Raw genomic sequence first — 14139 nt, forward strand, 5'->3', positions numbered from 1 at the left:
GGCAGCTAGGCTTGTGCTGTGGTGCTTGTGTTAAGTACTGTGTTCAGTAGATCATTAGGAAGGGGTTCTAGTCTCACTGCAGTCAACTGTTGTGTGTGTGTGTGTGTGTGTGTGTGTGTGTGTGTGTGTGTGTGTGTGTGTTCAGTTAGTTCACATTCTAGAGACCATTTTAGAACAGCATCTAAGACACACCTACTATCAGCATCTACTCACCAGGTACTGCTGATGTCATCAACTATAAAATGTCTGACAGTATGAAAATGAGACTTGTGCTGTGGTGCTTGTTTTACATACTGTGTTCTGTTGATAGTTAGGTGGAGGTTTTAATTTTACTGCAGTCATCTGGTGTATGTGTATTTAGTTAGATTGCATTCTTGAGACCATTTTAGAACAGCATATGAGACAGTCCTACTACCACCTTCTTCTCATCAGACACTGCTGATGTTATTAGCAATACTCTGACACTATAAATGCCAGATTTATGCTGTTTTGCTTGCATTAAGTACTGTGTTCTATAGATAGTTCTGTAGGGGGCTCTAGTCTCAATGAGGTCACTATGTGTGTGTGTGTGTGTGTGTGTGTGTGTGTGTGTGTGTGTGTGTGTGTGTGTGTGTGTGTGTGTGTGTGTGCTCAGTTAGTTCACATTCTAATGACCATTTTAGAACAACATGTGAGAAACTCCTACTACCATCATCTGCTCACCAGACACTGTTGATGTCATTAACTATGAAGTGTTGTCTGAATCAGAAAGCTAGATTCTTGCTGCAGTGCTTGCATTAAGCACTGTGTTCTTAGGTAGTTACATAGGGGTTCTAGTCTCACTGCAGTCAACTGGCGTGTGCATGTGTACATTCAACAAGCAGTATGATGATAATTTTAGACTGCAGTCAACTGACACATGTGTGCAATCAACAATCAGTATGGTGATAATTTTAGAAAAGTATGTGAATCCACTGCTATATCAGACACTCCTCTGAACATCTTCTTGTAACATATACGTATGATATCATCCTATATAAAGTGCACTTGGACAGTATTCAAGTCAAACTTGGGCTGTGACAATAATGTTAAGTGCAGTGTTCTGTGTTAGATTAGGGATTTTTATTTTAAAATAGTTATTAAACATTAGACAGGCTAAAGGGTAACATAAATTGTGTTTTATTTATCCATAAAAGACAGTTAAGCAAAAAGGAAAATAACCTTGTTGGCCACTCATGGAAGACTGTTTACTAAAGAGAAAAAGATAAGCATAAAGTGTGAAGACAGAATGTTCTTTTCTCAAGGAAAAGATCAGTTACAGAATGTTCCTTAATGAAGCACATACAAGACAAAGCCTGAGACTAAATTTAGAAAAAGTAAATAATTTACTGGACTGAAACAATATAATATGTTGTTGTGTTCAAGATAGCAATTCAGTTATGGTTAGTAAGTTTGTTTGACCTGTTACTTCAGAGAAGGTGAAAAACACTCGAACCTGAGTACAGAAAACAGGCCATCTAGAGACTATGTCAGTTTATGTTGTTCAGGACATTCAGAATGATGTGCAGCAATTTTAATTGTTTATCACTACTGTTATCTCTTGACCCACAAGCAATTCTTTGGTTTAAAGCCTATCTAGAAAATAGACAACAAGCAGTGCCCTGGGACAATAATCTTTACACACCCCTCCCCATGAACATTGGAGTCCTTCAAGGCTCTATCCTAGGCCCTCTTCTTTTTTCCATTTTTAATAACGATCTCCATACTGTTTTTCCTCAAGCCACCTGTATACAATACGCTGATGACTCTACTTTAATCTGTACAGCTAAGTCATCAACCTCTCTCTCCAGACCATTACTCAAACTGCATTTAACTCTGTTGAAAAGTGGTTCACCCATCATTGCCTCCTCCTTAACCCCCAAAAAACTAAATTATTACTTTTTACTTCCACCCAAAAATCTCCACAGATCCACTTCACAATTACTTCTAATAATGGAACTTGTATTTCCCCTGATCCTACTGCACATCTCCTGGGCATAACCATTGATCATAACCTCAGCTATGATGACCATATCAACAATACTATAAAAACTGTCAATAAAAAATTAGGCTCCCTGTATAGAATCAAACCCTTCCTTACACCACTAGCTAGAACCACCATTGCCCAGACTCATCTCACTTCTATCCTATTCTATGCTTCTGCCATATATACCAATCTATCAAAGCACAATCTTACCAAGCTTGAAACTAGCTATAATAATAATACAGTCAGATTTGTCACTGGCTCCCCTTATAGAACCCACCACTGTCTCAACCTTAAACAACTCGGATGGTCAGAACTACAAAACCAACTACTATATAATCAACTTGTGATCACACAAAAATCCTTTACCACCTTACTAACACCCCTATCCTCTCTAACCTGATCTCCCCATATAAAAATCTTACAACTCTACACTCAGCTAATAAGCTACTAATTGCCAACATTAAATCTAATAACAAAGCTGGGGACTCACTCTTTACCAATGTTGTGGGCAGAATCTGGAACAAGCTTCCTAGAATGCTCATTTCTCTATCATCTACACCACTCTTCAAGAAACATCTCAGAGAATATCTAAAAATACACTGGCTTTGTTGCTGCTCTAAGCCTGACTGAATCATACATATCCTCTTATTTATCTTCTTGCGATACCCCTTCCTCCTGGGCTATGGTGCAGCATTAATCAATAGAAGCTAACTTTATACTAGTACTTGTGCTTTCCTGCCTTTTCTCTTTCTCCTCCTTTCACTTAATGAATAATAATTTTCAAATATTGTGTAAACTTGTGCTTGATTGTACCTGAAACCTACTAAAGACTTTGTACTTGATTGTTTCTTAAACCTATGCCAAGACTCTGTACTATTGTTCACAAAATAACTTTTATTTGTTTTCCAACCATTTTTTGCTCTGTAATGTATTGGAATCTAGCCATTTTTTAATTTTGTATTCTGTAATTTACTTATGCTTGGAGCTTTTCTCCTCGGGCCTCTACTGAAAATGGACATGTATCCAGCTAGACTAGCCCGGTCAACAAATATAAAATAAAATAAATTAATTAATTAATGAAGACAGTATTTGAATATTGTAAATATTTAACAAAATCTTATTAAATAAACTACAGTGTTTGAAAAATTCATTTTGAATGTACAAGACTTGGTCCATAATAGAGAGACTGACACCTATTCAGCACAAGCTTGAGTAATTAAGACCTTCGTTTCTCAGTCTCGTTGTATACAGTGTTTCCAGATAACTATGGTACAGTACAGTATTTTCAAATCTTACAACTTCTGTAACTAGATATTTAGAGTTTCTAATTTGACAGCAGGCAATTTGAGTGTGTATACATTCAAATAATAACTTTTGAGACAATTTTACACTATGTGACTCCACATCCATGTCAGACACTCCTCCTAACATGTTCTTCTCAGCATACAATGATGCTATCCTACTCCATAAAGTTAAATGTGCCAGTGTAAAAATCAGACATGTGGTGGTGCTAGTTTTACATTCCATGGCATTCATCTTCTATACCTACACAGGTATAATGTTCAAATCAGACCCAGTATACTTCTGGTCTGTAGTTGGTGGTACATTATGGTCACTGTATGATGTTTTGAATTCCTTTTAATTTTACTAACACTTATGAGAACACTTAACATAGCCCCATGCATCAAACATCCCCTTTTTTCTTCTGACCACATGACATCCTTCCTGCAGAGGAGTGGAAGATGTCCCCATGTCAAAGATACATACACAAATCATGTAGCAGAGTCCTTCCACGAGCCTCTGCATGTCATCTCCAGACCACTGGATGTGTGATCGCTAATTCTGTCATAAGGTGGTACACATGTCACATATGGACAGAGGCAATATGTAATGCAATCAAATAAATACACACATATGCCCACAGCCTTACTATTTTCCATTGTGTATATATATATATATATATATATATATATATATATATATATATATATATATATGTGTATATATATTATATTGGTTTAAATGATAAAAGAATGTTTAGGATTCTATATGATGTTGACCATTAGCTTACTAATGTCCAATGACCTATGAACATTTCACATGTCAATATTGCTATCATCGACATGTGCTATGTTGAGGTGTGGATGTATGGTAGGCTTACAAGAGGGAATTACAAACTGTGATGCGAGGTAATGTATTGATGGCTGCTGTTGACATTTGGTTACATGTTCCTTCCATAACAGCTGTAGTAATATACTTCCTGAGAACTTAGACATGGGATCATATTATTGTATATTTTTGACATAGTAAGGCATGTGTTTTTGTAGTGGAGAAGATTAACATTCTATGCAGTTCTCATTCAGCCATCACAGTGACACTTGTAGTATGGCACAAGTGTGCATGCATATGCCTACCATCATTAAATGCTCTGTGACATGTATCAATATAAATTCATAGTAATTACGTGGGCACAAATATTTTGTTTCATCCACATATTGTAATGCTGTGATATACACAAAAAAAATCATGTTTTGATTCAGTTGCAGCCTTGTGGAATTCATTGTATGCACAATTGTGTTGCTGTTCCTAAGAATTATTGAGGTGGTCACCAGCACCATTGTGTGACTATCACCATTAGTATCAATAACTGTTCTACATGAGCCACAACCATCTCATTTGTAATGTGTCCTTATATGGTGTCAGCCCATTCAAACTCAGCTTTCCAGTAAAAGCCATTAGGCAATATGTTGTGCAATTGATTTACTTACATGATACTGGAAGAGTTACATGACTGTGTGAACAGTATCACGATGCGGCGTGTGATGCATACCCAAGGCTGTGTTTTGAGGTGTTGTCACAGGTGTTGTCACAAATCATTTATTTAAATAAGTGTGAAATGTTAAGGGGAATACACAACTAAGCACAGAGTTATTTCTGGATGCCGCCAGCCATACTCAATTAGAGAAAACAAACAATATGCTAGCTGACAGTTTGTTTCACACTTCACCCCCCTGTCCCCACTAGCCATCAGCCAAAGTATACATGCAAACATTACTCAGTTTATTTTCTCAGGAGAACAGCTCATCTGTGCACTCTCTAAAACTACAAACACAGAATCAATGGGCCCGGAAAACATCCCAGGTGACCTATACCATGACTTACAACCTGACCTAGTGGACACAGTTGAATCTCTACTTAAACACAGCTGCCAGACAGCGTATGTTCTTGCAGAAGGGTGTACAGGAATTTTTATCTGTTTGAACAAGGGGTAACCAACACCTGACACTTACTGACCCATAATCCTGACTCTCCTCATCTGTGAGGCAGACCACTGATTCATCATCGACCATATCAAAAAGGATACAGATAATCTCCAAACTGCATACCAAATTCATTTTTGATTTGTTAAGACTCCATCATATCTGTTAAATCTGGTTGAAGTCTTCAAGAAAGTTACCAAGGGCATGCATGAGGTAAAAAACTGTCAGCCCACATAACTTGACTTGGCCAAGGCATTTGACACAAATCCACGCACACATATTACAGGTATTACAGAGAAACTGTCTCTGGTGGTCATAAACACCTAAGTCATCAAGTGGGTAGATGAATGGATCACAGATAGGACACATAATGTCAAAGTGTGTGAAGTCAGTTCCAGCTACAGTCCAGTGACCAGGTGCATACCTCAGGGTTCTGTACTAGGTCCTTTCCTATTCAGTATTTAAGTCTCTTAAGTAAAGACAAACTTACAAATGTTTTGTCTAACTACCTTTGAGGACAACTGCAAATTGTGAACAATCATTGAATCCAAGAATGCTGCTGAGGTACTGAACAAAGTGTTAACACATACAAATGATTTGTTGCCAGAGCCATGCAGACACACAATATGAACAAAAAGCATGATTGGTTCCTTTTTGAAAGCAAATACACAAGCTAATTACAATATAGACAGCACACCTCAATGAGCAGACCAAGTGGTATGTGACCTGGGTACTGAGGTAGATAGTAAGCGTGACTTCCACCAACATGTGATCACAGTGGTGACAAATCCCTTGAATGTAGCACAACTTCTGAGTATGGGCAGAGCATCCACATCAAAGGACATTATACTCCCATTGTTCTCAACCCTCATCATGCCAATAATTGAGTACAACGTAACTGTTTGTATGTACTTCACCACACATCTTCCAGGGATGACTTACTTAGGTGTATCACTTTATCCACAGTGAGGTTCCTCACATCTTTTTGTTCATACATAAGTATTCTTTGCGATGCATTTCCATTAGGAGTAGACAGTGCAGACTTCCCTTCGAGGTGTTATACAAGATGAATGTGAAATACGTCTTCCTGTGATGCATCCAGTAAATACACAGCTCATTGACATCACTGATGGCATGGGTTACATTCTTGCAAGTGTGGATTGCAAATTATATGTATCATGCAAACCTCTCAACTAGGCAGGATTGCTCATAAGTTAAACTACAGGTGTAGCAGTGTCCCTTTTAACACCTCCAAATAGTGACCATTATTGAGGAAGGTGTGCTTTATTCCCCTTATAGATTACTGATAAATCAATACAGTTGTACAAGTGTGTTCATGCAGAACATGTATAATAGCTCACAATCACATATTTTGTGTCAGTGACACAGACTAATTGTGGTATTATTCTGATATTGTGATATTGTCCATGATCGTGCATGCTTCTGTCTGCTGTTGTCCATGAGCCTGTTGCTATGTATCCCGATTGGTTGAGACCTATGCTGACATTACATTCATATTCAAGCAACTCATTTTGCATATCTTCACAATATGCAAATACCTCCTATTGTATATACTGTCCTTGATAAATGCCCTCTCCAGTGATCATGTCAGGGTGCTTACATCACAACCAATCATCTCCATTGATATGTGACCTTGTGTGACAGTCACATAATATACAATAACTGTGTGATGATATGAATATGCCCACACAGGAGGTGTAATCAGTACATACTGTATTATGCACATGTATGATTACTGTTCAGGCTACAACTGTTTTGTTTTTGTGGTGTACGTACATTGGCATGACCTTAATGACCTTATCTTGTGGTATTACCATGTTTCACTTGCCCTCTTTCTCTTTCTTCATTCCTACCATTCATGTGTATGGCCCTTTTCAATATACGCACTTTCCCAAACTACTGTATTACTAGTGGCAGTCTATGTACCCTTGATACCTTTTATTTCAGTATATGCCAAATACATGTTTGTACAGTCATTTGCACCGAGTACACTTATCTATAATGTGTTAGTACTGCAGTCGTTGCCTTAAATTTAGCCCCGGTAGTCATTGTGGCTGCCCATGTAATCTTGCAGAAAAAGATTAACTGCCAGTGCAGAGGGCATTTATCAAGGACAGTATATACAATAGGAAGTATCTGCACATTGTGAAGATATGCAAAATGAGTTGATTGAAGATATTATGTGGCTGTCACACAAAGTCACATATTAGTGGAAATAAATGGTTGTGATACAACTCCTCTGGCCCCATTTACATAGTTCTGGGTTATGTCATTATTCTGACCCTGGGTAGCTTCACTTAATTAAATCATATCATACTTTAACCTTCTATGACTATTACTCAGTCAGTGTGTGTTTACTGCATTGCCACTGATGAATATAACCAAATGACTGAACAAAATGTCTTTTCAACTGTATCATTTATTGTAACATACTGTGCTCCTTATAGTATATTTACTCTTTTCTCCTTTCTTGGCCATGAAACTGTACCTTATTAACTTTTTGACTCTGTATTGTACTTTATTAACATGCATATTGAATTTACTGTATTGTATTTACTATATTTGCAGTAGTAATCTTCATGGAGCTTTTCTGCCTGGGCCTCCACTGAAAATGGGATACATCCCCAGTCGGACTTTCTTGTTAAACAAATGTAAAATAAATAAATAAACTTGTCTGCATGTGTTTGTGCTGCTTTACACAGTTTCCTGGCCGGCAACACTGTTGTTGGACATAAAACCTCACTTGTATTCGTGCACACACACACACACACACACACACACACACACACACACACACACACACACACACACACAGACACACATACACTGAAATAAATACAAATATATACACAAATACATGCATACATAAATATATAAAAATTACATACACTTTATGTTACATAAATTGTTTCTTACAGATATTAATCTGATATTGCTTTTACTTAAGTTGTCTGCATCAGTAGTTAGCTTTGTATAATGTAGAAATATGTATGCCTTATATTTTCCTGCTCATACTTTTTTCACATGAACTGTCTGTAACATTTGTGCCAGCATGTGTTTTGCAATACTTGTTTGTTTTTCTTCTGCTTAGCATGCTAATTTCTGCTGGTGCTACCCCGGAAAATAATTCTGCACACGACTTGACTTTGTTACCAATTATTGTGTCCACACCTGGACACTGATTTACTGCTTATTTTTCTTTAATAAACCACAATACAGGGCACCTATTCAATGCAAGTTTATAATGATGTGGCCAAGAGGCTATATGCTTTCATATGCATGTGTGGACAAACATTATGTACACTACAAAGACAATCCACATCTCTCTTCTTTCATTCTTTTGTAACCTTACCTTTCACATTTATTTTGCTGTGTAAGTTAGTGTGAAGCTGTGGCAGACAGGGACTGTGGTATTTAAGCTCCCATACTGTGGCACTTAATATTTTAGTGTGATAGAATCAGCGATATGGTGCTTGAACCCCCATCAGTCATATCAGTCAATATACAAAAGGGAAATTGGCTTGAATGGTGCACAGTAAATGTGTACTGCAGCCTTTGGCAATAGCAACACCCAAATTAGCTTTACATTGTATTGCTACATGTCTACATTGTAATCTTTGGCTTTCCAAGATTTCAGTAGCCTTATATTGAATCCATTGACTTCCAGCCCAGTCTTAACAATTGTAATTTAAAATTGATCACATTATATGGCAAACACTCTCATACAGTACATTCCAGAATCAGCAAAAATGGCTTCTCTTCACAAATATATGGCCTACTTCCACTAGTTTGTCATAACACGCATTACTGTTAACTTTTAAAATAAGCAGGTAATTAAATATTCATAATGTAACAATTAGTTCTGACCAGTGAACATTAGACAGTAATAGGAGCTGACCAAACATGTAAGCTTTTAATCTAAGAAGTAAAGAATCAGTCACAAGTATTCAAAATTAAATAATACATTTCTTTACATGACATACATCAGTCAGATACTGTTTTCAAACAAATATGCAAACAATAAAGAACTTTCATAAGGAATCCAGAATAAAAATATTAAACTCACAGAAATGGTGGGAAAAATATACAACAAATCTTCCCAAATGGACCCAGTAAACGAGACAAACAACAGTTCAAGCAATAAAATAATACCCAACGGCTGTAGGTAACTGAAGAAAGTTAGATAATCCACAAAATATAAAAATCCAACATTTTATTGAAAATGAGTGAGTGCTTTCGCAATGGTAAACATTGTTTCATCAGACAACTAAGAATCAATTGATTCTTAGCTGTCTGATGAAACAATGTTGACCATTGTGAAAGCACTCACTCATTTTCAGTAAAACGTTGGATTTTTATATTTTGTGGATTATCTAACTTTCTTCAGTTGTCTTCAGCCGTTGGGTATTATTTTATTTATCGTCCAAAAAATGTCTAACTAACATCTGAACTAGAAATTGTCCCCTTCTGGCTATAAATAAAATATGTTCTTTCTAACACTGGCTTTTATGCACAAAATAGAATTTTTATAGTACAGAAAGAAGTGCAGTAACTGGAAAGAGATTTCTCCTACTGCATCTATTAGGTGACCTACCTTGCATTGCCAAAGTGTTAAAGAAAAAAGTATGCTGTTTTGAAAACTTTATCCAGTCAAACTTATGGATGCATCACATTAGCACCCAAAAAACAATACTTCTGGCTCAGTTCTAATAAAAGCAAAAATGCTTTCTATATATGAAAGATACACACCAATCTTAGTCTGTCTTGTCCACAAAGAGTTACATCAAGGCTCCTTAATGTTGTTCTTCAGCCATCTTCTTCAGAGAACCATATCCTACAACCTTAGATCACAGTCCTCTCTCTCCCTCTTAATCCCTCTCAGAAAACCATACTACACCAACCATAGTTTCTCAGTAATGGCTTATCAGACATGGGAATCTTTCACTACAAATCATTGAGAAACCACCTTCTACTCCAATTTTAGACCTCAGCGCTAGACATTTTTATTCATAAGAGCTGCTTGTAAATGCTCTTCTCCTTATGTTTAACTCCATAACTTCATGCTTTTTCTCTCCTCCCTCTTTGCCTTAATCTTATAACTTAATGCTAAAACATCCACACCAGATAAACGGCCATCTTTCTCCCCTTTTTCTATTCTGTACCCCCTACACTATCTTTCCTTCCCACTCTCTAGCACTATTCCATTCTCAAACGACACACCACTCTCTACTGTACATCACTTGCTGGTGTACCTGGCCTCCATGATCTACCTTATCATCCTATGTGTAACTGTTGCCCAAACTAACTTAGAATAAATGGGCAACCAGAAATGTATATGCAATGATATTAGCAAGATTCATATTTTTATAATGTTTTTACAAGCTGGTTATTGCATCAATACTCCATAATTTTGTTCTTTGGGGTTTTTTTCACATTTATTATTGTATCCATACTCTTTATCTGCTCTGCAAACTACTTCTTTGTCTGCTCTTACTTTGTACTCACTTTTCCTGCATTAAGCCAGAAAAGGGTCCAGACAGATCACTGCTGTATGTCAGTCAATCATGGTATGTACATACATAAATAAATTAATAACTACTATAACTTTTGCTACTTTTTGAATTAACAATCACTCTGTAAGTCTACAAAAATGATTTATTGTAGCTTTAGTCTGAATTTAGAAAATTCCTGTTTTCACAGTTATATTTCTAAGTATGTGTGTGTGGAGGGGGGGGTGTTACAAAAAAATCTTATTTACAAATAAGGCATCACCATAATATGCCCTAGTCAGAATCCTAAAGCAGCATACTTTGCAACAGTGCAGGTATTTTGACAGATAAGAAGCAAGTTTTACCTTCACTTTTAAACTGTAGTGCAATTTCATGCTGGCAAGTACATTTATATTATTTTGCATTCTTTCAACATATATATTTTACTGACAAGGTGAGCAGAATGCATTTTTTTTTTACTTTTATCTTTCAAATGAGAACCAATAAATGCATACTCCAGCCTTCATAAATAAGTAAGTAACACTGGCAAAGCACTATCTAATATGACGGGGTTTTAGTTTTTAAACTTTTTGGGCCAGATTCCAAAAGAGTTGCTCTCAGTGTTAAGTCTGCCCTGATTCTGAAAGACTTGCTCTCTTCCTACGGGGACCAGAGTCCAAAAGATCTGCCCTCTGCCTGCTGTCAATGTAAATGGTCATTTACCCTGAGAGGAAGTCTTTTGGAATTGAGACCTGAGTGTTTCAAGGAATGGGGCTAGCTATGCACCTAAATTACATCTTATCATACCTAAGTCAGTAACATTTCATTTAAATGAATACCAAACACATTACTCCCATTCCTTGAAACACACAAAAAAAAAAAAATAAAAAAATAAAAACTTGTAGATGTCTTATTTCAGTTAGCATAAGTTATTTCATATTTTAACATTTAACTGAAATGGCAAGTGCAAGGTAGCTTATTTTTATCTTTTAAACAAGTATATATAAATGCACATATTTTAAACCTGATGCATCTCCAATGAAGTTAGTAAACTTCCATGAGTTTTGTTTTGAAAGCCAAACTGGTGATATTTTCTCAGTTTATTAGTTTTCCTCACATAGCTATTACCTATACGTCATCACAGATCTCTAAGAATTTCAGATTGCAGTTAACCAGATCCCATTTTCTTACTTAACCTTAGCTAATGAAGATCCTTCTGGACCATCTCATTTGTAAAGCACACAACTAACCTTTTTTTCCTGTCGAATGGATCGTTCTACTTTTATTTTCTCTGTAAACGTTGAATAGAATCTCTTCCAGTATCCTTTGTGGCATTTCCCATTTACTTCCCTAGCCCTCCTTTCTAACTTTGTCGTTTTGCTTTGTTGTATATTTAAAAATGTCGTACCTCCCTTTTTTATTGCATAAGCCAGGTTTGTCTCAGTTTTGACCTTTGCTTTTTATGACAGCTTCTTTTGCTTTAACTGATACTGCCAGAGACAATGACTTTCCATTTTTATGGAAAAGATACTAGTAAAGACTAAATCTGGTCAATATGAGTATTGGAAAAATGGAGTTCTTTTTGGCATTTGACATGAAATACTAGATCATTCATGCACCATACCTTGTGCAATTTTGCGTGTACTGCATTTAGAATCTATTTTAAGTGTGTGTCTGTCTGTTGGTCTGTGTGTGTGTGTGTGTGTGTGTGTGTGTGTGTGTGTGTGTGTGTGTGTGTGTGTGTGTGTGTGTGCGTGTGTGTGTGTGTGTGTGTGTGTGTGTGTGTGTGTGTGTGTGTGTGTGTGTGTGTGTGTGTGATTGCACTACATTTTGTCAAATATTGTTTTGATCAACAAACTGTAGTATGTGCTTGTTTGAGTGACAGAATTATTGAATACCTCTTTGGTTGATTCCTGTATTTCCTGACAAAAGTAAGTGGTGGTGCATTTGATTTTGGAGTATGCATACAAGTGTGTGGATTAGGGTTAAATTAGAAGTTAGTTAAGGGGATCTAGGGTTAAGTGTGTGTGTGTTTTCAATTTCAAAGATGAATTAGGCAAGGGAATAGCTTTAGTGTATGTGTGAATGTCGGCAGTTTTGGATTAGGGTAAGGGTTAGGTAAGGGCACGTCTCTCAAGGTCTTAACACAAGAAATCTCAAGAAAGCACAAAATAATGGGGGCAAAGTCCCAAAAATAAGGGCGGATTTTAAATATTGAACTTATAAACTTAAAAAGGTGATAGCATAACAGGATTTGTGTTAATATGCATTTCCTGAAGTCACTGAAGTCTGAAACTCAAATGTGCACTGTTATTTAGTGACTTCAGTCCTCAGTGATTTGCCAAAATAACGCACATTTTCTGAGGAACAGTCCAAAAATATGTGACAAACATCTGGGCATTCTGTGTAAATCTGTGCAATTAAGAGGTATGGTAAGTGTATAAGTTTAGTGTATATGCAAGTTAAGGTAGGTTAGAATTAGAATTAGAGTTAGGTAAGTAGATAAATATAGGGATATGTGTGTATGTATATTTCTGTGTGGTGAATGTTTGAATATTTGCTGCACTGAAGAGATGACATAGATGACATTGCTGTGCTCCATATCTGGTAAGTGTCTGCTGAGGATTTGGAGAGAGTGTGTGTGTGTGTGTGTGTGTGTGTGTGTGTGTGTGTGTGTGTGTGTGTGTGTGTGTGTGTGTGTGTGTGTGTGTGTGTGTGTGTGTGTGTGTGTGTGTGTGTGTGTGTGTGTGTAGGTGGCGGGGCAGAGGACCACAGAAGGCATAGTTATGCCTGCAAGCTTCCCCTGAGTATGTAGAATTGTGCTGATTTGTGTCATATTTTTACTCTGTCCTGCACAAAAATCACTAAAGATTACAACCAATCAGTGTAGTAATTAGGAGTTTCAGACTTCTTATTGTTCATAAAATTCATGTTGATGATGTTTGTTGTCCTAATAAAGTTTTAAGCGAGCAAGAGTGAGATTTAAAAATAGTTTTTTTTTGGTCCTTTGTCCCCTTATTATTTTTAGCTTTTCCAAGAATTTTTGAGCAAAGAAGTTGGGTGGTATTTTCATGTGTTATTCCTAAAATAAGTGATTTTTTGGCAACTTGTTGTGGACTGCAGTCATTGGATGACAGGCATGTAAGTTACAGACATTACATCCTTCAGAAAATGTTTGCTAATGCAAAGCTTGCTATTCTAGCACTTTTTGTTTGTACATACAAGCAATATTTATAATCTGTTCCAGACTTTTTGTCTTTGTGATTCTTGAGCTACAAATTTGGGGTGGGGAGGTTACTCTGTGTAGTTCTGACAGCAACAAGTTGGAATACATTTCTAGCCACTATTTATGTATTTGTGCATT

The 14139-nt window shown here is 36.6% G+C and overlaps 1 protein-coding gene across 2 annotated transcripts in view; it reads right to left on the bottom strand.

The window, feature by feature from the left end:
- Positions 1-12168, bottom strand: part of LOC122815408 (bile acid-CoA:amino acid N-acyltransferase-like) — a 533063-nt gene extending 520895 nt beyond the window's left edge. Inside the window, exon 1 of one of the 2 annotated variants that reach the window (XM_044087876.1) lies at positions 12026-12168. The gene's annotated coding sequence lies outside the window, so the exon portion shown is untranslated. Of the gene's footprint in view, positions 1-9352; positions 9451-12025 lie in introns of those variants that run through there. The other variant, XM_044087878.1, reaches the window with a different exon arrangement.
- Positions 12169-14139: the final 1971 nt, after the last annotated feature.

The sequence above is a fragment of the Protopterus annectens genome, chromosome 11.part0 (genome assembly GCF_019279795.1).
Source record: "Protopterus annectens isolate FY-2018-M chromosome 11.part0, PAN1.0, whole genome shotgun sequence".
NCBI classification, from domain to species: Eukaryota; Metazoa; Chordata; order Ceratodontiformes; family Protopteridae; genus Protopterus; species Protopterus annectens.